At 46.1% G+C, this 27,374-nt stretch overlaps 1 protein-coding gene across 6 annotated transcripts in view; it reads right to left on the bottom strand.

Annotated features, from left to right (window-relative positions):
• Window positions 1-27,374, bottom strand: part of EIPR1 (EARP complex and GARP complex interacting protein 1) — a 608,423-nt gene that overhangs the window by 26,282 nt on the left and 554,767 nt on the right. The window contains exon 1 of one of the 6 annotated variants that reach the window (XM_028832019.2): window positions 26,900-27,079. The exons of the other annotated variants lie outside the window; for them this stretch is intronic. The gene's annotated coding sequence lies outside the window, so the exon portion shown is untranslated. Of the gene's footprint in view, window positions 1-26,899; window positions 27,080-27,374 lie in introns of those variants that run through there. 6 annotated transcript variants of the gene reach the window in all.

Genomic DNA, 27,374 nt, shown 5'->3' with positions numbered 1-27,374 from the left:
TGGGCAGCCCACAGATCTTGTGCTGGTGGGGTAACGCACTGACCCCGTGCGGAACATTTTCTATATGACGGGCAGTAAATTGAGATGGATTCATAAGCTCCCCAGCAGATCTCACTTAGAACTCACATGGGCTTCCCACCAAAAACAAGCAAGCAAAAGGCTGGAGCAAGGAGTATCCGTGTGGGCTATGCCAGCGCGTGCAGTGACAGTGACTTCTCCCAGTGGGACCAGCAAGGTGCAGTCTACGTCAGCACCAAGACAGTTGGGGTCTTTAGTAGAAGCTCCAGAAAGGCAGATTCCCTTCCCAACTAACTCACACGTCACAGGATGGGAACTAGCCAGTCTGATGTCAAAGACGACCTAATTATGAATCAAAGTTAAGAGCTCATAAGTTATCCACATGTTTCCCATAGACCAATTTTAATAATGCACAAACACCCATCTTGGCTACCTCCTTCGGTGCCATGAATATCTGACTACAGTGTCTCTAAAGAGAGCAAAGGTTTCTGAATCATGCACCCCACATATTAAAACTCTTCTGTGTTCCCCACAGTGACCGGCAACCTTTGGGGCACACAACACTTAATACCTGTCGACAAATTCTAAGTAAGAGTGAAGAATTCCAGGTAAGAGTGAAGATGTCATATTAACAAACGAGACTATTTTAAAATAAATTTAGTTATCACCGTTAGTACATTTGGATTTGGAAAAGAGCCAACAACTCTAGAACGAGGCAATGTTTTAAAGGCCTCTGGACAGCTCTGAAGCTTCGAACACTGTGTTTCAAAGAGCGGCATCCTCAAGTCCTTTCTCAGAAGATGAGGGTGCCCCTTCCAACTGCCCACAGTCCCAACCTGTGCCACCCTCTGGTTTCTGAATCCACAAGAGAACAAAATCGTGGACGAGGAGAGAAACGGGGTGGCTCCAAACAGAAATGTAGGTGATTCAGCAAGCTATAAAAGATGATTAATTCAGAGCAAACCAGACTCGGGGGAAGGAAGCAAAAATACAGGAATTGATAAGACTCCATAACCCAGGGCAGCTGGTTTTGGATGGAATTTGAAACACTAGCGTGTACTCACAAAGCGGTAAGAGCAGCACAGTCTTAGTTTGTGGAAGGAACTGTTCTTAGTCATGGCCAAGCATCACTGGGGTTTACCTGCAGGAAGTTCTAGCTAAAAAGTAGTAAACATCAAAATACGTTTTGAAAAGTTTTCATCTAAATGTTTTAATGTTATTGAGGTTAAACATAGGTGCTTAATAAAACTCAAGAAAAGTAACCTCATACAACTGCAATTTGTCAATTAACAAATACAAAAATTAAAAAGAATAACCCTAAATATTTCAGATAGCTAAGATTTTAATCCAAATTTTTTTAAAAATTGAGTTAAACTCATGTAAAAGCACTGTACAAAGAGGTGTATGTTATATACCACTGGAGATTAGTGGAGAAGCGGAAGCCACCCTCTGTGAAGCAACACGCTCCATAGAGGGAGGCAGACACCAGCATCACGGGTCAAATCTGATGGCAGATATTCAGAAACCACGTGTCACAAAAAGGCTACAATCAGCAAGACCCTGCACGGTACCAGTCTGAGATACCACTTCCGGGCCCCACACGAGAATCTTCAGAGGCCCCACTGGCTAACCCTGATACACCACACAGAGTGCGACTGTCACCTTAGCTGAGAAACCCCCATGGCCACTCCCAGGCAGTAAGGGAGGTTTCCCTCCCCAACCCCTCAAAAGCAATGCTAAATACACGTGAGTCAGGGGCACACCCAACACGGCCCTGGTACACTCTAGAGCATTCACAGTGAGTCAGGTGCACATCCAACATGACCCCGGTACACTCTAGAGCATTCACAGTGAGTCAGGTGCACACCCAACACGACCCCGGTACACTCTAGAGCATTCACAGTGAGTCAGGTGCACATCCAACACGATCCTGGTATACTCTAGAGCATTCACAGTGAGTCAGGTGCATACCCTGAATGGCTCTGGTACACGCTAGACATTCACAGTGAGTCAGGTGCACATCCAACACGATCCTGGTATACTCTAGAGCATTCACAGTGAGTCAGGTGCACACCCAACATGACCCCAGTACACTCTAGAGCATTCACACTGAGTCAGGTGCATACCCTGCATGGCTCTGGTACACTCTAGAGCATTCACAGTGAGTCAGGTGCACACCCAACACGGCCCTGGCACACTCTAGAGCATTCACAGTGAGTAAGGTGCACATCCAACACGACCCCGGTACACTCTAGAGCATTCACAGTGAGTCAGGTGCACACCCAACACGACCCTGGCACACTCTAGAGCATTCACAGTGAGTCAGGTGCACACCCAGCATGGCTCTGGTACACTCTAGAGCATTCACACTGAGTCAGGTGCATACCCTGCATGGCTCTGGTACACTCTAGAGCATTCACAGTGAGTCAGGTGCACATCCAACACGACCCTGGTACACTCTAGAGCATTCACAGTGAGTCAGGTGCACACCCAGCATGGCTCTGGTACACTCTAGAGCATTCACAGTGAGTCAGGTGCACATCCAACACGACCCTGGTACACTCTAGAGCATTCACAGTGAGTCAGGTGCACACCCAACACGACCCTGGCACACTCTAGAGCATTCAGTGAGTAAGGTGCACATCCAACACGACCCCAGTACACTCTAGAGCATTCACACTGAGTCAGGTGCATACCCTGCATGGCTCTGGTACACTCTAGAGCATTCACAGTGAGTCAGGTGCACACCCAACACGGCCCTGGCACACTCTAGAGCATTCAGTGAGTAAGGTGCACACCCAACACGACCCTGGCACACTCTAGAGCATTCACAGTGAGTCAGGTGCATACCCTGCATGGCTCTGGTACACTCTAGAGCGTTCACAGTGAGTCAGGTGCACACCCAACACGACCCTGGTACACTTTAGAGCATTCACAGTGAGTCAGGTGCACACCCAACACGGCCCTGGTACACTCTAGACATTCACAGTGAGTCAGGTGCACACCCAACACGGCCCTGGTACACTCTAGACATTCACAGTGAGTCAGGTGCACACCCAACACGACCCTGGCACACTCTAGAGCATTCACAGTGAGTCAGGTGCATACCCTGCATGGCTCTGGTACACTCTAGAGCGTTCACAGTGAGTCAGGTGCACACCCAACACGACCCTGGTACACTTTAGAGCATTCACAGTGAGTCAGGTGCACACCCAACACGACCCTGGTACACTCTAGAGCACTCACAGTGAGTCAGGTGCATACCCTGCATGGCTCTGGTACACTCTAGAGCGTTCACAGTGAGTCAGGTGCACACCCAACACGACCCTGGTACACTTTAGAGCATTCACAGTGAGTCAGGTGCACACCCAACACGACCCTGGTACACTCTAGAGCACTCACAGTGAGTCAGGTGCACACCCAGCATGGCTCTGGTACACTCTAGACATTCACAGTGAGTCAGGTGCACACCCAACACGACCCTGGAACACTCTAGAGCGTTCAGAGTGAGTCAGGCGCACACCATGCGTGTCTCTGGTACACTCCAGAGCATTCAATGCAGCATTCATAGCATTCACTCGGGCACATGATGGCCCGAGTACATTCTTAGGGCAAGAGTCCCCAACCCTAGGACTATGGACTGGTATCAATCCATGTCCTGTAAGGAAGTGAGCCACACAGCAGGAGGTGAGGAGTGGGCAAGTGACATTACAGCCTGAGCTCTGTCTCCTGTCAAATCAGGAGGCATTAGATTCTCATAGGAGCGGGAATCCTGTTGTGAACTGTGCACACAAGGGATCTAGGCTGTGCACTCCTTATGAGAATCTAATGCCTGATGATTTGAGGTGGAAGTTTCATCCCGAAACCATCCACCCTGTCCATGGAAAAATTGTCTTCCACGAAACTGGTCCCTGGTGCTGAAAATGTGGGGACTACTGCCATAGAGCATTTAAAATGAGTCAGGTGTGCACACACACAATGGCCATAGGACATTCTAGAGCATTTATAGAGTCAGGAACACACGCACACAATGGCTGAGGTACACGCTAGAGTATGCACAGTGAGTGGGGACACACGCACACAATGGCCATGGTACATTTTAGAGCACTGAGAGAGTCAGGTACACGCACACAATGGCTGTAGTACATTCTAGAGCATTTATAGAGTCAGGTACATACAGTCGCAGTGACTGAAGTACACTCTAGAGCATTCACAGTGAGTCAGGTGCACATGTACATGATGGCCATGGTACATTCTAGAGCATTTACAGAGTCAGGTGCACACACGCACCATGACCATGGCACACTCTAGAGCATTAACAGTGAGTTGAAGACACATGCACACAATGGCCATGGTACATTTTAGAGCATTTATTGTCAGGTGCACATGCACACGATGACCGTGGTACACTTTAGAACATTCACAGTGAGTCAAGAACACACGCACACAATGGCCGAGGCACACTCTAGAATATTCAGAGTGAGTCCAGAACACACGCACACAATGGCCGAGGTACACTCTAGAATATTCACAGTGAGTCAAGAACACACGCACACAATGGCTGAGGTACACTCTAGAACATTCACAGTGAGTCAAGAACACACGCACACAATGGCTGAGGTACACTCTAGAACATTCACAGTGAGTGGGGAATACACGCATACAATGGCCGAGGTACACTCTTGAGCATTCACAGTGAGTCAGGTACACAAGCACGCAATGGCCGAGGTACACTCTAGAACATTCACAGTGAGTCAAGAACACATGCACACAATGGCTGAGGTACACTCTAGAACATTCACAGTGCATATGGAACACATGCACATAATGGCCGAGGCACACTCTAGAACATTCACAGTGAGTCAAGAACACAAGCACACAATGGCTGAGGTACACTCTAGAACATTCACCGTGAGTCGGGAACACACGCACACAATGGCTGAGGTACACTCTAGAACATTCACAGTGCATATGGAACACATGCACACAATGGCCAAGGTACACTATAGAACATTCACAGTGAGTCAAGAACACAAGCACACAATGGCTGAGGTACACTCTAGAACATTCACCGTGAGTCAGGGACACACGCACACATTGGCTGAGGTACACTCTAGAGTATTCAGTCAGTTGAGGACATATGCACACAATGGCCATGCTACACTCTAGAGCATTTATAGAGTCAGGTGCACATGCACACGATGGCCACGGACAGCTCTGGGACATTCTGAAGCATCCATTTCGTGTCCTAGGGAGCTGATGGTCATAATCAGTGCTCCTGAAAACTTGTTTCCCAAATCCCCTCGAGATTTTTTTTGTTTGTTTGTTTTGCTTAGCAAGACACATATGCATTTGAATGGATCCCAATTCCAAAGTGGCAGAGATTCAAAGCCAAATCAAACATTTGCCTCTACATGCACATCCAGCAGCACAGCATCCTGCACTTAAGAGGAGCATGTGCTCTAAAAGACGCTCTCCCTGCAGACATATCACCGCAACGCCTTCTTCCCCTGGCTAGAAGAAAATGGTTCACCTTAGTCTAGTTTTGCTCCAGGCGTGGAATAAAAGAAGTGGGGGAGAGGAGGGTATTTCCTGCAGGAAATCATGGTGTGCTACTCCACTCATTTTCTCTGCATGCTACTGATTTTATGTCTGCCTTGGCGTGGGCCAAGGGATATACTTCTCTATGAAAAAGCTCATATTTCTCAGTCATATTATCAGAGGAAACAATAAAATGAGTTTCAAGTGGCTCTATAAGTAACTTTTTAGATCTATGAAGAAAAACTATAACTCAAAAAGAAGCAAAAAAAAGGCTTAAAGAGTACAGGAGGTAATATTGATTTGCTTTATAAAATAACCTGGCTTCAAGTTCTCACAGGTGAAGTTTTCAAGAAACGTGTCTTGGGTTCTGAAGATCACAGAGAACATTGTAAGGTTGTGATGAAGTCTGCAAAGAGCACAGGGAAATGGAGGAAGGTCACATGGCACTTGAGCCTCGGTAGTGACTGAGTCTGTGGGAGGGAGGCCTGGGCATGGAGGGCCCTGAAGAGTGATTGCCAGACAGACTGAAAACCTGTCATCTGGGTAGATGGGTGCACGATGACATCATGGCTTCTCTTTCAGAGAGACCAGATTGAGATATCATCTTGCTAGAAGTCTAGGAAACCAACTACATAAGCAGAAGCTTCGTGGGTTTCTGGAAACACAGCCATGGGTGGTGGCTACATATTTGCAGAGTAGTGGCGGGTGGTTCCCTAACCAATCACAGTTCTGTGTGTCTGTTTCTCGTTAAGAGATAAATGTCAAGGTAAAGAGGGAAAGGGTCAAGAAAGACAATTCAGAAGAATCTGAGCGCAGGAGCCTCAGGCTCCTATAAACTGCAGAAGCCTGAGACTGGTGAGATGGATTCTTCTTCACAGGACCAGGACTGAAGCTGGAAGGGCACATCGCTTACAATAAAATGCGTAGTTCGCAGATGACGACGAAGAGAGATGTGGCCTATTTCCTATCACTTGGCCTGCACATTCTCAGGCCTTGGCGAAACACCACTTCCTCCCACGGAGTTGACGGATCCGCAAAGGTCGCTGGGACTTTCCCTGGTCCTTTCCAGGTGGCAGCCTGCACAGCCCCACACATGCAGAACCTGGGTCACCACCGGCACCCACGTTCCTGGCCAGACTCTCCACTGTAGGAGCAACGAGCTCACGCCTCCCACTCATGGGAACATGCAAACAGCCAGCACAGGCTGTGACGGGCACCTAAGAGGCCCTTAGTAAACTGTGTGCTGATGAAGGAGGAGGGAAGAATTCATCCCACCCCCTCTGAGTATGTGAGGATGTTCTGTGCATTCTTAAATGCATAAAAAATAAACTTAGAAAAAGTCTGTGTATCAAGCACAACTCAGTGAAGACTGGTTCACCTTAGAACCCCATGGAAAGGGTTTGCTACTCAGTATCCAAAGTACCTCATTAAAAAAGAGGTTTTGCTTGTGAATCAATTCGCAAGGGGCTGCTGGGGCCAGGTCAAGGTGCAGCCCTGCAGGTAGCCCCCAGGGTGGACACCTGCCCTCTGTTCTCTCTATGCTCCTCCTCCCAAACCTGCCCGCACCTGTTCCGAGGGCTGGAACGGCATGGCGGCATGCCTGTGGACAAAGCCAGAACCGGTTTGTCCAGTGGACTCCCCAGCTCCAACCACATGTCCCATGTGACCCATAAACTCCCCATGTATCGAGCAGGAAGTGCTCCTCCATGGCACCCGCCTCTTCCATCCACGAGAACCATCCCGGGAACAACCCTCTGGAGTAGTTACACCTCTCTATCATTCTCAAACTCTAAATGCAAAACAAAGTTCACTGAATTGTACTTTTTAATGTCTGTTGTGTTGCCTTTTCTTCAATCTAACCTAAGATCTGGCCATGGGTTTGTTATTTCATCCCAGGTTGTCTGGAGACACCACTTGCCTGATTCCCATCTTAGCAGCTAAATTTGTCTCCCTGTAGTCTCTGCCTGGTCCCACCTCGGCCTGTGTTTGCTGTCTGCCATTATTAAAACAAGAAAACATACAGTGTCTTACTTTAAGGACTCACCAGACAGAGTCTCAAGCTCAAGTGCTACTTCCAGCAGGAAGTCAGCTTCAACCACGCCGTAACGGCAACCGGCACTTACGGAGCTCCCACCGCGCGCCCGGCTTTACCTGGAATACCGTCACATCCGCCTTACTTTACATATTGGGTTGCTCAACCAGAAAGATTCAGAATTGGGTGCTGCACGCCTGTCTGTCCAACCAGCCCTGACTGCCAAACAGGCTTCACCTCAAAGGACCAGAGGTGGCTGGCTGGACGCTCTATCACGAGGCTCCAGGCTCTGCTGCAGGGCCCCATGATCAAGGCACACTGCCTGCCCCATACATGGCCAGGAAAAGGCAGCCCCGTGTGAAAGTTTTCTGCCACCCTGGCAAAGGCTGAGCTGCCCAGGGATAACTGCTCCAACAAGACTCCTCCCCACCACACGCAGTCCTTCGACATCCCGGCACGGACATCTTCCTAATTCAAATGCAAGCTCCCTCGGTAATGGCACTGGACCTACCGAGTCTGAACGTCGGGCTCACCTGAGTCCCTGCTGGCAATGCCACCGGCAATGCCACAACCTGCCGGAACCCCTGCTACATCTGAAGAGAAACTTGCCTACTCCAAGGGCTGCCTAAGGGTTCGTGAGATATCGTGAATCCCAGCACCGGAGCTCCTCCGCTGGGGGCTGCAGCCTGTGACGGACCATGAAGCCACATCAGGGCACGAGGGCCAGCACCAGGCTGGTGTGGAATGGAGTGGAGCACAGTGTGCCACAGGTTTTCAATGTGAGTACTCCCTTGTGAACAGTATATTTCAGTTACGTGCACATATATTTACATGTATGGGGGCAGTCATTATGTAAAACTATCTGTAGGTCCGGTCAAAACACATTTGGAAAATACTGCTTCAGATCATATTGTTGGGGGTTTTTTTCCCCCTAGATTTACTGAAGTGTCCTTGACGAATGGAATTTGTGTGTATTTAGGTAGTACACTGTGGTGTGTGGGCGTCAGGGTATTGCTTTGTCACCCAGGCTGGAGTGCAGTGGTGCAATCACAGCTCACTGCAGCCTTGACCTCCTGGGTCCAACCAGTCCTCCCACCTCAGCCTCTCAAGTAGCTGGGACCACAGGCACATGCCACCATGCTTGGTTAATTTTTAATTTTTTTGTATCTCCCTGCATTGCCTAGGCTAGTCTCGAACTCCCGGGCTCAAGCAATCCTTCTGGCTCAGTCTCCCAAAGTGCTGGAATTACAGAAATCAGCCACCACGCCTGGCCACAATGTGATGTGTTGATAGGCACATACATTGTGAAATGACTGCCACAATTATACTAAGTAACATATCCATCACCTCATATAGTTAACTGCCTTTTTTATCATGCGAACACTTAAGATGCATTCTCTTAGCCAATTTCAAGTACACAATATATTATTATTAACTATAGTTCTCATGCTGTACATGAGGTGTCCAGAATGCATTCATCTTATAAGGTGAATGTTCCCAATCTTTGACCAACACCTCCCAATTTCCAACCTCTCCCACCAGCCTCTGGTAACCACCATTGTACTCTTCCTTTCTAGGAGTTTGACTTCTTCAGATTCCACAGGTAGGTGAGATCGTGCAGTATTTGTCTTTTTCTGTTTCATTTTACTTAGCACAATGTCCTCCAGGTTCATCCATATTGTTTCAAATGGCAGAACTGCCTTCTTTGTAAAGACTGAATAACATTCCACTCTATATGGATCTACCACAATTTCTTTAACCCTTCATCTGTCAAATGGACAATTACTTATTTTCTACATCTTGGCTACTGTGAATAAAGCTGCCATTGACATGGAGGTGCAGGGATCTCTTTGAGCTACTGATTTCATTTCCTTTGGATATGTAGCCAGAAGTAGGACTGCTGGGCTGTAGTTCTATTTTTAATTTTTGAGGAACCTCCAAACTGTTTTCCATTTTGTTCATTCCCACCTTGAATATATAAAACTGTTTCCTTTTCTCCACATTCTCCCGAAGACTTATCTTTCGTCTTTTTCATACTGGTCATCCTAAAAGGTGTGAGGTGATGTCTCATTGTGGTTTTGATTTCCATTTTTCCGATGGTTAGTGACGTTGAGCACCTTTTCATATGCCTATTGGATATCTATATGTCTTCTTTAGAAAAATGTCTATTCAGGTCCTTTGCTCATTTTTAAACTGGGTTATTCTGTTTGCTTGCTGTTGAGTTGTATGAGTTCTTTATGTAGTTTGGATATTAACCCCTTATTGGATGTACGGTTTCTTCCACTCCGTGCACTGCCTTTTCATTTTGCCAATGTTTCTTTTGCTGTGCAGAAACTTTTAAATCTGATGCACTCTCATTTGTTTATTTTTGCTTTTGCTGCCTGTGCTTTTGTGTCTTATCCAAAAGATCATTGCCAAGGCCAATACTGATAAGGTCTGGCTTGGTGTTCTCACCCAAATCTCATGTTAAATTGTAATTTGGTCAGAGGACGGGCGTGGTGGGAGGTGATGGAATCATGGGGACAGGTTTTTCCCATGCTGTTCTCATGACAGTGAATAAGTCTCATGAGATCTGATGGTTTCATAAAGGGCAGTTCCCCTGCACACACTCTCTTGCCTGATGCTGTGTAAGATGTGCCTTTGCTCCTCCTTCACCTTCCACCATGATTGTGAGGCCTCCCCAGCCATGTGGAACTGTAAGTCCATTGAACCCCTTTTTCTTTATAAATTACCCAGTCTCAGCTATGTCTTTATTAGCAACACGAGAACAGACTAATACAGTAAATTGGTATTGCAGAGAGTGGGGCACTGTCGTAAACATACTCGATAATGTGAAAGTGACATTAGAACTAGGTAACAGGCAAAGGTTGGAACAGTTTGGAGGGCTCAGAAGATCGGAAAATGTGGAAAAGTGTGGAACTTCCTAGAGACTTGGAGGGCTCACAAGACAAAAAAGATGTAGCAGTTTGAAACTTCCTACAGACTTGTTGAATGGCTTTGACCAAAATGCTTACAGTGATACGGACAATAAAGTCCAGACTGAGGTGGTCTGAGATGGAGATGAGGAACTTGTTGGGAACTGGAGTAATGGTCACTTGCTATGCTTTAGCAAATAAACTGGTGGCATTTTGCCCCCACCTGAGAGATCTGTGGAACTTTGAACTTCAGAGAGATGATTTAGGGTATGTGGCAGAAGAAATTTCTAAGTGGAAGTGCATTCAAGAGGAAGCAGAGCATAAAAGTTTGGAAAATTTGCAGTCTGACTGTGTGACAGAAAAGAAAAAACATTTTCTGGGGAGAAATTCAAGCCTGCTGCAGAAATTTGTATAAGTAACAAGAAGTCAAACGTTAATCACCAACACAATGGAGAAAATTTCTCTAAGGCATGTCAGAGACCTTCATGGAAGCTGCTCCCATCACAGCCCAGAGGTCTAGGAGAAAAAAATGGTTTCACAGGCCAGGTCTAGGGCCCCCTTGCTCTACGCAGCCTTAGGACATGCTGCCCTGCATCCCAGCTGCTTCTGCTCCAGTTGTGACTAAAAGGGGCCAAGGTATAGCTCAGGCCATTGCTTCAGAGGGTATAAGCCCCAAGCTTTGGTGCTTCCAAATGGTACTGAGCCTGTGGGTGAAAAGAAGTCAAGAATTGAGGTTTGGAAACCTCTGCCTAGATTTCAGAGGATGTATGAAAATGTCTGGATGTCCAGGCAGAAGTTTGCTGCAGGGGCAGAGCCCTTATGAAGAACCTCTGTTAGGGCAGTGCATAAAGGAAGTGTGGGGTCGGAGCCCCCACACACAGTGCCCCACTGGAGGACAGCCTAGTGAAACTGTGAGAAGAGGGTCACCGTCCTCCAGACCCAAGAATAGTAGATCCACCAACAGCTTGTACTGTGTGCCTGGAAAAGCTGCAGACACTCAATGCCAGCCCATGAAAGCAGCCAGAGGGGTGTACCCTGTGAAGCCACAGTGGCAGAGCTGGCCAAGGAATCTGGGAGCCCACCTCTTTCATCAGCATGACCTGGATGTGAGACATGGAGTCAAAGGAGATCATTTTGGAACTTTAAGGTTTAATGACTGCCCTATTGGACTTTCAACTTGCCTGGGGCCTGTAGCCCCTTTGTTTTGGCCAATGTCTCCCATTTGCAATGAGTGTATTTACCCAATGCCTGTACCACCATTATATCTAGGAAGTAACAAAATTTCCTTTGATTTTACAGATGCATAGGCAGAAGGGACTTGCCTTGTCTCAGATAAGACTCTGGACTTGGACTTTTGGGTTAATGCTGGAATAAGACTTTGGAGGACTGTTGGAAGGTCATGACTGTGTTTTGAAATGTGAGGACATGAGATCTGGGATGGGGAAGGGGCAGAATGATATGGTTTGGCTGTATCCCCACCCAAATCTCACCCTGGATTATAATCCCCACAGCTCCCACATGTGAAGGGCTGGACCAGGTGGAGATAATTGAATCATGGGGACAATTTCTCCCATGCTGCTCTTGTGAGAATGAGTGAGTCTCATGAGATCTAATGGTTTTATCAGCATCTCTTATTTCCCCTGCTTGCACTCATTCCGTCCTGCCACTCTGTGAAGAAGGCGCCTGCTTCTTCTTTGTGTTCCACCATGATATTAAGTGTCCTGAGGCCTCCCCAGCAATGTGGAACTGTGAGTTAAACCCTTTTCCTTTGTAAATTACCCAGTCTCAGGTATGTCTTTATTAGCAGCATGAGAATGGACTAATATACCCTGGTCAAATGCTGAATTAATAAAGTCACATTTAGGGGAAAGTACCTGACACAGAAATCCTTTTTGATGAGAATTTCAGCTGGAGGATGAACAGAGCAGTTGTCAAGGAGTAACAAAATCTCACAGTTGTTGTCCAGTACAGCTTCCTAGAAGTGAGTATGAGCTATTGGTATAAAATATTTGTAAAATCAACTAGAAAAGATTTTCCTGGTGATCCATGCATTTTGTTAGAATGATGGAATAGTAAGAAAGTCACTCCTTGAAAACAGTAAGAGCACAAAATTTTGCTATCACAGCCAGGTTTGCACTTCATGTGCCTGCTGCTTTAGCACATCCTAACACAGTTGTTCTCTCCTTTACATCCTTAATTCCTGTAGGGGCTCTATTATCAGCTGAAGTTGGTGTCTTTCCAGGGCAATAACACCAAAACGGTGATGTTTCATCAGCAATACAGACTCGTTCTGGGATGAGATTTTCAACAGTTTTGAGCTTGGCAAGCATGCCAATAAATTTCTTCACTGCTTCGTGATTAGCAGATGTTTTATCACCACACATCTTTTAAAATTTAATGCTGTGTCTTTTCTTACATTTCTGCAACCAGGCTGTTGAATGTTCATAGTTCCCTTCAATTTTCGGTTCATCGTGATAGATCTTTGCTTGTTTCATGAGCAGTATTCCATTAAGTGGCAGGTGCTCACTGCAATGCTGATGAATCCACTCTTTCAATACACAATTAAGATCTTCATTTTTTGCTTTATACAGTGTTTTCCTATTTTTCATTAACGTCTGTTCATTACTTTCAGCACAGAACTTCAACGTTTTTATCCTTCTATTTCTTCAACTCATATATGGTGATCATTCCAACATGGTACTCTTCTGTTTCACACTTACATCACTGTCCAGTTTCTCCGACAGCATGACTTTCTGTGCTATAGATAAATACAAATGCTTCCTTTTTTTCGTATCACTATTACTTACAGGGGTATCTGCTGACCTTTTTGACATTTTCAACACTATCTTTACACCACATAAGAACACAATTCTTCCCCATCCATGAACACCGAACATTTTTCCATTTGTTTGCATCTTCTTCAATTTCTTTTATCAATGGTTTATAGTTCTCAGTGTACAGATGTTTCACTGGCTTGGTAAAAAGTTATTCCTAAAAATTTTATTCTTTTTGATTTGTAAATGGAACTGTTTTCCTGATTTCTTTCTTGGATAGTTCACTGTCAGTATATAGAAATGCAAAGAATAAGCAAAAAACATGGTGAGTAACACACATAGGTCTTGGCCATGTGGAACACTGCGGGGAACCTGCCATTGGCACATCCAGCCTGCACACATGACATTTTCTTACTCTTCGTGGGGGTGTGTGCAGAAAACATACCCTACAGCTGAAGGGGGTGGGAGGATTATTTTCCCATTGGGAATGCTTAATAAACTGTGTGTCATGGGCCTGCATTTTGACTATAACCCACCACATGAGATTAGGTGTAAAATTTTCCATTTGTGGCATCATATTCATGCTCAAAATGTTTCAGATTTTGGAGCATTCAGGATTTCAAATTTTGAGAACACGGATACACAACCTATACCATTTACTGAAGAGACTATCTTTTTCCTATTGTGTATTCTTGGTATCTTTCTCAAAGGTTAGTTGACCATACACATGTAGGTTTATTTCTGAGCTTTCTATTCTGTTCCTTTGGTCTATATCTCAGTTTGTAATGTCATACTATCCTGTTTCTATTACAACAGTCTTATGATAAGAAATTAGGAAATGTAATGTCTTGGGCTTTGTTCTTCTTTCTCAAAGTCGCTTTACTTATTCAAGGTATTTTGGGGTTCCATAAAAATTTCAGGACTTTTTTTCTGTTTCTATGGATAAATGCCATTAGAATTTTGATGGGGATTGCATTGAATCTGTAGATCATTTTGGGTGGTATGGACATTTTAACAATATTAATTCTTCCCATCCATGAACACTGAACATCTTTCCATTGGTTTGCATCTTCTTCAATTTCTTTCATCAATGTTTTATAGTTTTCAGTGTACAGATCTTTCACTGCCTTGGTAAAAGTTACTCCTAAGAAATTTACCTTTTTGATGCTGTTGTAAATGGAACTGTTTTCTTAATTTCTTTCTTGGATATTTCATTGTCAGTATACAGAAATGCAACTGATTCTTGTATGCAGATTTTGTATCCTGCAACTTTACTGAATTTGTTTACTGATTCTAACAATGTGTTAGTGGAGTATTTAGGGTTTTCTATATTAGGATCATGTTGTCTACAACACTTTCTCCTTTCTGATCTGGATGCCTTTTGCCTTTTATTTCTTTTTCTTGCCTAATTCCTCTAGTTAGAACTTCCAGTTATTATGGTAGATAAAAGTGGCAAGAGTGGGCATCCTTGTCTTATTCTTGATATCATAAGAAAAGCTTACAACTTTTCAGATGTTAGTTTTTGGCTAACACACACGCCATATGTCTTTTATTTTGTTGAGGTAAATTACTTCTATATCTAATGTATTTAGAGTTTTTATCATGAAAAGATGTTGAATTTTGTCAAATGCATTTTCTGCCTCTACTGAGATGCTTGTATGGTTTTTGTCCATTTTGTTAATGTGGTGTATCACATTTACTGACTTGGGTATATTGAACCATCCTTGTATCTGAGGGACAAAACTCCCTTAATAATGGTATATAATCCTTTTACTGTGCTGCTGTATTTGGTTTGCTAATATTTTATCGAGGACTTGCACCTACTTTCATCAGATATTCTAGCCTGTAATTTTCTCTTTTAGTAGTGTCTTTGTCAGGCTTTAACATCAGACTAATGCTGGTCTCATAAAACAAGTTTGGAAGTGTTCCCTCTTCTTAATTTTGTTGAAAGAATTTGAAAAGAAATTCTTTTCAACATCTTTTCAAAACAAATTCAAACATTCTTTTCAAAAGAAATTCAAAATTCAACATCTTTTCATGATAAAAACTCTAAATAAATTAGATATAGAAGCAATTTACCTCAACAAAATAAAAAGACATATATGGCATGTGCGTTAGCCAACAACTAACATCTGAAAAGTTGTAAGCTTTTCTTATAATATCAGGAACAAGACAAGGATGCCCACTTTTGCCACTTTTATCTACCATAATAACTGGAAGTTCTAACTAGAGGAATTAGGCAAGAAAAAGAAAGCAAAGGCAAAACGCATCCAGATCAGAAAGGAAAAAGTGTTTGCAGACAACATGATCCTAATATAGAAAACCCTAAATACTCCACTAAACATTAATTCTTCTTAAAATGTTTCACAGAATTCAGCAGTGAAGCCATCAGGTCCTGGGCTTTTCTTTCTTGGGAGATTTTTGATTACTGATTTAATGTCTTTACTCATTATTGATTTATTCAGATTTTCTATTCTTTATTCAGTCTTGGTAGGTTGTATGTTTTCTCTATTTCTTCTAGGTTATCCAATTTGTTTATGCATGATTGTTCACAGTAGTCTCTTATGATCCTTTGTATTTCTGTGGAACCATTTATACTGTCTCTTATTTCTGATACTGTTTGTGTTTTTTCACTTTTCTTAGCCTCACTAAAGGCTTGTCAACTTGTTTATCTTTTCGAAAAGCAGCTCTTAGTTTTGATAGTTCAATTGCTTTTCTCATCTCTATTTCATATATTTCTGCTCTGGGCTTTGTTATTTCCTTCCTTCTGCTAACTTTGGGCTTAGTTTGTTCTTGCCTGTAGTCCCTGACGTATAAAGTTGAGTTGATTATTTGAGATCTTTCTTTTTTTCTTAATATAGGCATTTATTCCTATTAAATTCCCTCTTAGAACTGCTTTTGCTGCATCCCATAGTTCTGGTATATTGTGGCTCCATTTTCATTTGCCTTAAGATATTTTTTGATGTCCTGTTTCAACGTTGGTCTCTTTTTAGTTATTTTAGGCCTTTTGCCTAGAATTTACTTTGAGGTGCATCATCCCCCTTTTGCCTGCTTCACTGAGCACAGGCCAGTTATGACCCATTTCAACACCGTTGGGACAGCATCACACTCACACTCCTCTCGGGGGAGAGAGCCGGTTCCTGCATGTTGAATAGGCCTGAATAGGGTTTGCTTTTATGAACATTCCGTCAGCAGCCCTGTGGATGGCTGTCCACTCCTTCTGCTTGTGTGTGCGTCCCTGTCTGCACTGGCTTCTCTCCTCTCTCAGCCACCGTGAAAAGCACATACACTTAGATCTAACAAGTTTTGTTAACAAAATAATAAACAGCCCTAAGTGGGCATTAAAGGAGTTCTCCTCTGAGTAAAACACAAGAAGCCTCTTGCCTCTGTGAAGTCTCACATTAAGCTGTATTACTTTACACCGTAAACGCAGTCACATATGCCCGTTAAAAAGTTTCAAACTTTAGAAAAGTAGAAGTCTCTCATACTCCCACCCGCAGATGGTAACTATTGTTAATAAGTGATTGATACGCAGCTTTCCAGGTCTTTTCTATGCATACACTGGTGTGTATAATACAATCGTAATTATGACTTACAAAAATGTGATCAGGCTATTAACGTTATTCTGCAACTTGCTTTTTTTTTTTTAAACTTAAAATATATCCTGGGTAACTTTCCATATCAAACAGATATAATTCTTTCCAAAGGCTACACAGAATTCTATCATGTGAATTTCCATAATTTTTTAATCCAATTCCTGTGTATGACACTTCAGTTGTTTCTAATTTTTCACACAATTGATTCATACAATGAAGCAATAAGTACCCTGGAGACAGACTTCTTGGCACACTTTAGGATAAGTGCTTAGAGCTATAATTGCTGGGCCGAAAGACAGACACATTTCCCAAACTGTCTTCCTAGAAGGTACGTTACACTGGATCCCAGCCGTAACTGTGAGAGTGACCGTGCTGATCCCTTTCCCAAGCCGACCTCACAGGGTATGTCTTCGCTTTTAATCTGCGTTTCCTAACAACTAGGAAGTTTGTCCACCCGTCAAATGTGTACCGGCTGCTTCTCACACTTGTGTGACAATTGCTTCTTCATTCATTGCATCTATTTTGGAAGTCAAGCTAAGGAGCCTTCAAAGGAAAGTTTGTTGACTTGTTCTTCATCAAAGTTCCACCTGGGTAAAATGTCCAGTGAGTTGAGGCCTAAGTGGGTGAAGAATTACAGCAATAGAGAAGTCACTAACTTCTCCCTTAGAACTTTAAAAATCTCAAAGATAGACGTCAAAGTTCTCACCACCCTGAGCAGGCGTCAGGCTTTCTCTATAAGGGGTTCAATAACAAGTATTTTCAGTTTTGTGGGTCAGGTCAGGCTTCTGAGCTACTCAGCTCTGTCACTGTAGCCCTAAAGTGGCTACAGGCAACATATAACCAAAGGGTAGCAGCCAGGATCCTACAGAACTTTATTTACACAAGTAGGCGGCAGGCTGGATTAGGCCCAGGGCCACAGAGTGAGGGGGTAGTGTGGATCCATGTTACTGCTAGAATTAAAAATGAAACAAAACAAAAAACTAGCAGGAATGAGGACACATGTGTTTGGCATGTCTTGTATTTTGCTGTTTTGTGCAAACTAAATTGTGGTTTGTGCTGCTCAGTGTCACTGGCTGAAAATATCGAATACGTCGCATGCTTAAATTCTGAAACTGAAAAGCCAACTTTTTGCTTTACACATGTCTGACTGAACCGCTCAGAATTCCTTCTTGTTTCTCTACCTTTTCCACCTTTAACAACAGGCAAGAGTCCCCGAGAGTGGGCAGGAGTGCTCCGTGTCGGCTGGGGACATCCACGTGGGAGGACGTCTCATCGAGGCTCCGGCAGCCAGGGCCCTGTGTCACGATGCTTCACACTGGGGAGGCCCAACACGGTGAACGCACAATAAATAAGACCAGACCCAGGCTGCCTGAGCCCAGGGCCGTGGCGGTCAAGGGAAAGAAGAAAGTCCCATCCCTCACTCATGCTGGGGTCCCCTGCAGCCCGTGTCGCTGCGGCACATGCTGTAAAAGTGTGGGAAGCTGCTGAATTATAAGCGGCAGTATTCACAAAACTGAGCACTGCTCCCTGGACGCCTCTGCAGTCTCTTTCCAAGCCCTGCCCTTGGGCTGGAAGACGCTCCTACTTTGCACAAGAGACCTGCTCTCTCGAGTGTCAAGATCCTGTGCTTTGAAATAAGTGTTCATCTCTGTGGTCACAAGGCCACGGCCTCCAAAAGACACTCCGGAGAGTTCAGCTAGCCAGCTGGTCCCAGGCCTGTGGCTACATCCCTAATCTGTCATCAGTTTTTCCTTGCTGGGATAGGAACTTGACTCCTCAAGAAAATAGCTTTCTCTTTCATAAAAGGTGAGAAAAGAATTTCAGCAAGGTAATTATCCTGCCTTTTCAGTCCGTATGTGTTTTCCACCAGCAAGTTAGAACAGTTTCAGACTAATATGCAAACTTGCACGTCAAAAACCCTGGAAGATGCCGGGCGCAGTGGCTCACGCCTGTAATCCCAGCACTTTGGGAGGCCAAGGCGGGCGGATCACAAGGTCAGGAGATCGAGACCATCCTAGCGAACACGGTGAAACCCCGTCTCTACTAAAAATACAAAAAAAAATTAGCCGGGCGTGGTGGTGGGCGCCTGTAGTCCCAGCTACTCGGGAGGCTGAGGCAGGAGAATGGCGTGAACCCAGAAGGCGTGAACCCGGAGCTTGCAGTGAGCGGAGATCGTGCCACTGCGCTCCAGCCTGGGCAACCTTGCGAGATTCCGTCTCAAAAAAAAAAAAAAAACTCTGGAAAATGCAAATCAAAAAGAAAAAAGAAAATGACTACCTCTGATGGCTGCTTACCTGTTATTCACTCACTACCCTCTTCAAAGATGTATGAGTCAACGGAGCGCTACAAATGACTTAAAAAGGTGATGCCGACGTGGAGCCACAGGAACAGGTCACATCCCCTCAGCTCCTCCCTCTTCTTGGCCTCAACCGGCCTTCGTCTGAAGAGTACGAGCTATGACCATTTGCACAGCAGTGGGTAGCTTCTGTTTCACCAAAGGTTTCCTTTAGAAACACAAACATGCACCACACATGCACGCATGCGCGTGCGCACGCACACACACACACACACACACACACACACACAGCCCCACACCCACTAGCCAAAGCTCTCAGTGACTTCCCAAGGTGACTGGCAAGTGCTCAAGTGGGCCAGGGCCTTCAGGTCCATGCTACGGCACTGCCTAATGTTTTAAAGCACCCGACAAGCGTGGAAACCTTTTGGTGCTCCTGCAATTACAGCTCTTTGAAGAAGTCTCAAAATGAACTTAATTCAACTCTAAGCTTTTGCAAAACTTATTTTAAGATTCCACACATTTATTATAGAATGCAGGATTTTAAAGGCTTATCACATAATACAAAGGAACAAAATTACCAGAAAGTTCATCAAAATCCTTTTCTTTGAGGAATAAATTCCTTGTTATTAATCAGCTTGTTATTAATCAGATTTCCTAGTAGATATTGACCCACATCAGCACTTGGTCCAGAGGTAAAGAAGGCCCCAAATTAGCACCCATCGCCTGACCACTGCATCCTAAGCTCTGCATGGAAGCTGGAGCTTTAAGACGGCCCTCCCTTCCCGTGAGACCCTCGGGTCAGGACTTAAGTGGAAAAAAGTGGGTTTTGCCAAATGAGCACTAATAATTACGGCAAGAGCAACACCGACACCCGGGCACTCCTGCTGACATGCTAAGAGCGTCTCCACATGCATGACGGTGCCGGCACCACACCATCCCCCTGCCACCTAAACACCGACACCCAGGCACTCCTGCTGACATGCTAAGAGCGCCTCCACATGCATGACGGTGCCGGCACCACACCATCCTCCTGCCACCTAAACACCGACACCCGGGCACTCCTGCTGACACACTAAGAGCGTCCTCACATGCATGACGGTGCCGGCACCACACCATCCTCCTGCCACCTAAACACCGACACCCGGGCACTCCTGCTGACACGCTAAGAGCGTCCTCACATGCATGACGGTGCTGGCACCACACCGTCCTCCTGCCACCTAAACACCGACACCCGGGCACTCCTGCTGACACGCTAAGAGCGTCTCCAAATGCATGACGGTGCCGGCACCACACCGTCCTCCTGCCACCTAAACACCGACACCCGGGCACTCCTGCTGACACGCTAAGAGCGTCCTCACATGCATGACGGTGCCGGCACCACACCGTCCTCCTGCCACCTAAACACCGACACCCGGGCACTCCTGCTGACACACTAAGAGCGTCTCCAAATGCATGACGGTGCCGGCACCACACCATCCTCCTGCCACCTAGACATGAACAGTCACAGCCCGCAGCACGGCGCTGAACAACCCTGTGAGGCAGGGAGGCTGTCATGACATTGCCGTATGTGTGTTGTGTGTTAACGTCTACAGAATACTATTATATCCACCAAGAATATGTGGGGAAAAGCATGAACTGGGCAGGAAAACAACGATTAAAGATGGGAAACTGGGCTCAGAGAGGTCTGTTAAGGAACCTGGCCAAAGTGGCACCTCTGGTAAGTCAGGAACAAATCCCAGTCCTCATCCCTGTCCTTCGCGGCCTGGCCCAGGGACATGAGCAGAGGCTGGACTGATGAGAGCCTTGAGAGCTCAGCGCAGGTGATGACCTCACACAGGAGGACACGGGGATCTGTGAGCAATGCCCGAGGACCTGGCTGAGAACCACACCTAAGAAAGGTGACTACAGGGCCAGGGCAGGACACACTCGGGCCAGGGCATAGAAGGGATGCAGTCGTGGGCAAGACCAGGCAGGCCAGGTACCATTTCAGGACAGGATCCCAGAGGACCAGGTTCATTGTAGGTGGCACCTAAGGTGTCTGCTCGGTGCAGGCCCTGGGCTACCTGGATGGCATTCTCCTTCTCACACTGACTGTGAGCCTGGGAGGTGACTCCTACGCTCCTCCTTATTGTACAGATGGGGTAACAAACACAGAAAGTTGGGTGACCAGCCCCAAATTAAAAAGGTATAAATGGCAGAGCTGAGAGTCAACCAAGGGCTCTTGAGGTCTGCACGTGGCCTGAAAGCTCATAACTTTCAGGAAGCTTGTTGGCTTCGATATCACCATTAGGCAAAAGGACTAAGGGAACACTATCTGGTGCCTTCAAAGCCTCTGACTATACTGATTTGTACCATGTTAACACAGGAGAAAAACAAAGACGGGGGGCTGTGATTTCTTACAGTGGCTGCAGCAGCTGCCATAGCTCCTCACAAGGCGCACACGGATGCACCTGGGGAGGGATTCGACTGAGTGATCCCCACACAGGTCCACCTGGGAGACGGGGAGGGCGAGGAGGAACTGTCCAAAAAAACGGCAAATCAATAACCTGAGGAAACAAGATCTGACCTTTCAGGATTAAGGTGTATTTTGAAAACCACACACACACACACACACACACACACACAACATACATATGGCAGTCCTGCCTTATCCAGTTTCGCTTTCCACAGTTTCAGTTACCTGAGGTCAGCCACAGTCTAAAAACAGGTGAATACAACAAGATACTGGGAGACAGGGAGAGAGAGACCACATTCACAGAACCTTTGGTCCAGTCTTTTGTTACAGGTGGTCTATTTTATTAGTCATTACTGCGTTAAGCTCGTACTGCATCTAATGTATAAGTTACACTTTATCATATGTACTGCACACAGGAAAAAGCACTGTACACCTAGGGTTCCCCACTACCAGCCATTTCAGGGGTCTGCTAGGGTCTTGGAACAGGGACGGCCGTATGACTAAGAGCACAGATCACACGGAACACACTGAGAGGAGAGCATGGAACGGCATGGCAATCACATGGAATGTGCTGAGAGGGGAGCGTGGAACGGCATGGCAATCACATGGAATGTGCTGAGAGGAGAGCACGGAACGGCATGGCAATCACATGGAACGTGCTGAGAGGGGAGCGTGGAATGGTGCGGCACATGAGTCTGCAGCAGCCTGGTTGGATTCAGCCCTGGGTGCCTGCATCTCTCTGAGCCTTGGTTTCCACATCCGTCCAGCAGGGAGAACAGCAGTAAACTGACATTACAGGTTTGGGATGGTCAATAGTCAATACTGAGAACAGGCCTGCACACGATTGCTGTTCAATAAGCCTTCACTATTATCAGACACAATTAGATCTGTGCTCTTCAAGCTGGACATGGTGCTGCCCTCCATGGGTATTTGAGAAATCCAAGGGGTGAAGGACATTTTTGGTTTCACAAACCTCCCTAACGTGCAAACAACTTCAATGACAAAGGCTTATCTCACCCAAATACCAACAGCCTCCCTCACAAAAACTGTAAAAGCTTCTTTAAAATTTGGCTGGAACACTGAAATGATCACCTTTGCATGCACCAAAAAGAGTCATGGAGATACATTTTAAGAGAAAAAATCCTCCAAGAGATGTCTAAAACTAAATGTTTCATCTGTTCTGAAAGGCATTGAAACTCAATCATGTGCGGCCATCCTACTTACCCAGCAGCTCAGGACCGGAGTCACCAACACGGCTTTCAGGAGCGCCCGTTTCCCCCTGGTGCTCTTCCACCCACATCGGCCGGCTGGGCCTCACTGGTCTCCCTCCATGGGCTGCTGACACTCCAGAGCTGCGGGAGGTCCTGTGTCCTGCACCAGCAATTCCCGTCCTGGAGCCCTGGGCTCTGGGTCCCTGCCGGGATGCTGCTTGTTCTCTTCTGCTTTTAAGGCTGATGCACAAAGTGGGGGACCTTCCTCACATTCCCTCTCTCTTAGACACCATACGCCATGCACACCCCACACTGCCACTGTGGCCCAGAGTGCAGCCTTCCTCCAGGTTTCCCCACGGTCGGGAGAATTTGAAGACTTTTCTTTTCTACAGAGAAAGCATCCAATGTGGAAAATTAACTCTGAATAACTTCAGGGTATGAATCAAGGGATGCCTTTGAATGTTTGCCATTCATTTCTGAAAGGGTTCATCTCGCAGTCTGAATTATATGAGTGTGAAGAGAAAGGAGCTTGCTTCCCATGCTGCAGGAGGCCATCTGGCCACACCATCCGCATGCCCTGAGATTCCCAGACAAGACGGGCCCTCCAGCTCCTTACATTCACCATGCCACTCACCGTCGGCTACCTAGCCTTGGAAAAGATTGCGTTAAGGAGAAGGGAGCCAGCCAGCCCAGGATGGAGAAACTCCCGGAGGTTTCCTTCCAGGACTGTCTAAGCTTGGCATGAAGTCTCTAGGAGAGCCTCGAAGGGGAGGGTGTGTTGAAGGAAAAAGAAAAGACACAGAAACCCACAGTCAACAGGTGAAGCGCCACGTCCAAGGACAGGACGCAACCTGGCTCTGCTCGGCCGCCAGCACAGCCAACCCCACCCGGCCACTGGGAGAGTCTGAGAGCGGATCGACAGGAAGGAGGAGGCACCGAGGGTCTGGGACCTCTGGGGACAGGCCCCATCGGGCTGTGTCCTCCCTTTCTCAATATTACAGGGGGGTATGGGCCAGTTCACAAATTAAAATATGTAAGAAAAGCAAACAAAACCCCACAGGTACACACAGAAGGGAGAGCAGATAAAAGCTGCCTTCACACAGGAAATACGGCTGGGGAATCTTCAAGTACAGACAACCTGGGCTCACTTTCTTAGAAAAATGACCATCTCTGTGGTTGATGCACAGATGCTTAGACACAGGAAGGAGGCTCACTGTGCCGGCAGTTTTGTCTTCTGATTTGGCCATGAGGTGGGTATCGTGCATCTGCTCTGCATGGGACGTCTGCTCTGCATGGGACATCCTGGGTGCCTGTTTGCTTTCCACACGTGGCCCTGCGCTCAGCACGGCGCAGACCCTCAGGGCATCCCTTCCTGGCTACTCAGTAACCCCACCCTAGACTTCTCTTCTCCTAACTCTTATTTTCTTTCCACCTCCTTTCTTACATATGTGGGTCTTCGGTCCTATAACATGTATTCACATACGAAGCTTCAAACACATAAACAGGTCTCTTTGTTCTTTTCCAGGGTGACATGAAACTAGAACACCGGGCAAAGCCAGCAGACCCTTCCTAAAGCAAAGCCAGCAGATCCCTCCTAAAGCAAAGCCAGCAGACGCTTCGTAAAGAAAGAAAAGCCAGCAGATCCTTCCTAAGGAAAAGCCAGCAGATCCCTCCTAGAGCAAAGCCAGCAGACTCTTCCTCAAGAAAAGCCAGCAGATCCTTCCTCAGGAACAGCCAGCAGGTCCCTCCTAAAGAAAAGCGTTCTGAAGGAGGCTCAGCAGAGCTGAGATGCAGATGCCACGAGGTAATCCAGGGCGGCCCAACTGCCAGGCAGAATGATGGTAGGGAGAGCTCCTCTGTCGTATCTTTCACAATTTATCCATGGGTGATACATCTGGAAATAACTGCTGTTATTTTATACGTAGCAATCCCTATAATCATTACAGTTTGCAGTATACCTTGGAATAACTGGAGTATGCAAAGTGCAATAAAAAGAGAATTTCTATTTTATCATGGACCATCACCATGAAACTAGTGCCATAAACATGAGAAAATAACCTAGAATTTCTGCCGTACTTGCTACTCCAAACTAAGACGTTTATTTCTTTGTTCGTAAAAATCACCCACTTTTCTGCTTTATCACTCTCCCCCACTGAATTGGAGAGGACATAAAACGATATGAGCAAGTCGGGAACGAAGTGGTGTGCACCCGATGTCAGTATGCGGCGTCCCTTCACTGCCACTGAGAGGAAGGTGCTGCAAAGGGGCTGTCTCTGTCAATAAGCCCAGATCAATTGAAACAAGCAAACAACGAGCTGAACTTCTTTGAGGCGTTAACAAGGGTCATCACCGTGGGATATGGTCCTAATTCGGCAGGTTTCATGCTGATCAAACAAAATGTATACTTGTCTTCTTCAAATAAGTGATTCCAAAATGAGTGATTCCCCATTCCGGAGTCTGGCACGTGGGGTGGGGATAACTCAAGGGACACCAAGAAATTCTCAGAACAACCTCAACATAAAACCAACTACATTCGATGGTGTGCAGGTGCCTCCTAGCCCTGCCACCGCGTAGGATGCGGAGGGGAGGTGCCGGGACAAATGGCAACAGGCACAGCTCCTAACAGAACAGAAGCCCCTGACTCCACACCAGGCACCAGGCAGCAGCCACCGACGGCTGGAAGACACCAGGCAGATTTCAGATGGCGTGGAAGCTTGTGCTCAGACGAAGATTCCTAATGCTTTCTAAAACTCAAGTTTATTATTGTACTGAAAAAGGAAAAACTTTAAGAAAGATATGTATCTATCCAATGATGATGATGATGTCATTGCTTACCAGTCAAACTTTGAAAAACCCTTTTTAAAAAGAATGTAACGAATTATTTCCCCAGCTTACAAATCGCTTACAACATACGGATTGGCAATGCGGTTAATTTCTTCCTGTTTGAAAAGCCGCAACAAAGCATGTGACAGCTTTCCACAGGTGTAAGAAGTATTAAAAAGGAAACTCCGAGAATCACACCGTTCAGTCCCCAAGCTCGCTTTGATCAAATCTGCAGATGTACAAGTTCTTTATGTTGGGACCTATGGAATACTTCCAGGAGCAGAATCATGGTTCTGTGCTTCCTGGTAACCTTTTCTGATAGGTAGGCATGGAAGTTTGACACGGGGTGACTCAGTCATTGAAAGTCTGTGTTTATAGCTCCATCAACCAAATAACCCCATTTAAAGTCTGACAGAAAACAAAGGGAAGATTCAGGCTGCGTGTGAGGGGAATGGCTTTTTTCTCCAACTTTTTTTCTTTTTTGTGGAGACTGACAGCAATAATTAACAGCCTAAGTAAATGCTTCATAGAACTTGAGCATGGCTCAACAGAAACAAGCACTCTAACACTAAGAATTCACAACCAAGGCTGGGCACAGTGGCTCACGCCTGTAATTCCAGCACTTTGGGAGGCCAAGGTGGGTGGATCACCTGAGGTCAGGAGTTCGAGACTAGCCCGGCCAACATGGCGAAACCCCGTCTCTACTAAAAATACAAAAATTAGCTGACTGTGGTGGCCCATGCCTGTAATCCCAGCTACGTGGGAGGCTAAGGCAGGAGAATTGCTTGAACCCAAGAGGCGGAGGTTGCAGTGAGCCGAGATCGCGCCACTGCACTCCAGCCTGGGTGACAGGAGTGAGATTCCATCTCAAAAAAAAGAAAGAAAGAAAGAAAGAAATTAAAGTAAAAATCAAAAAATTTTAAAAAGAATTCACAAGCAGAAACAGGACCATTTATCAAGTGTGTAGGCAGAAAAACAATGGCCCTCATCACCTAGCCCTCCACTCCTCAAAACTCTACCCTCTGGTGGAAAATGGGCCACAGCCCGGGCAAGCCTGTCCTTGGAGCAGACATGGGCTGTGACGTACAGGGCATGGCTCTGCTGTGACATCCAGGACATGGCTCCATGCTGGAGGCCTCACGGTCCTGATCCTCTATCCCAGAGAGGGCTGGAGGAGCACAGCCAGGGCTCAGAATGTCCTTTTGACGGACAGAACTCCCACCAGCCCCAAGGCTCACCTGGGTCCTCTCTCGGGTTCACACGGTGTCTCCTCCCTAAGGCTGTGACAACCCAGGCCCACAGGGGCTCCCTCACTGCAGAGCTCCCCCCAGGATGCGGGTGGGACAGCACGGCTGCATCAGCAAAGGGCTTCGAGGGAAACATTAACAAATCGGTCTTCGCCCTGGGTCTTCTCAGCAAGTCCAAACATAGCCTTTGAACCGTAACATATTTCTAGGTAAAACGTGCTGCCTAAAACCGAACAGCAGTTTGGTCTCCTTTTTCTTCTACTTCTTCTCCTTCTCCTTGCCTTGACCCCTGTTTATTAAGCAATAGAAGAAAAGTCAACTCTAGTTAAAATTCCCTACATGCGGGGTTAGTATACCTTCAGGCATAACATTTTAAAATTATTTAAACTTCAAGTTTAAATATCACAAATAGAACTTCAAAAAACGTATTCTGCTGTGTTCTTGTTGGAAGCTGCCCCCTTCAAGA

Source organism: Macaca mulatta, chromosome 13 (assembly GCF_049350105.2).
Source record: "Macaca mulatta isolate MMU2019108-1 chromosome 13, T2T-MMU8v2.0, whole genome shotgun sequence".
Lineage (NCBI taxonomy): Eukaryota > Metazoa > Chordata > Mammalia > Primates > Cercopithecidae > Macaca > Macaca mulatta.
The sequence above is the reverse complement of the archived record's forward strand: the minus strand, read 5'-3'. Positions and strand labels throughout refer to the sequence as shown.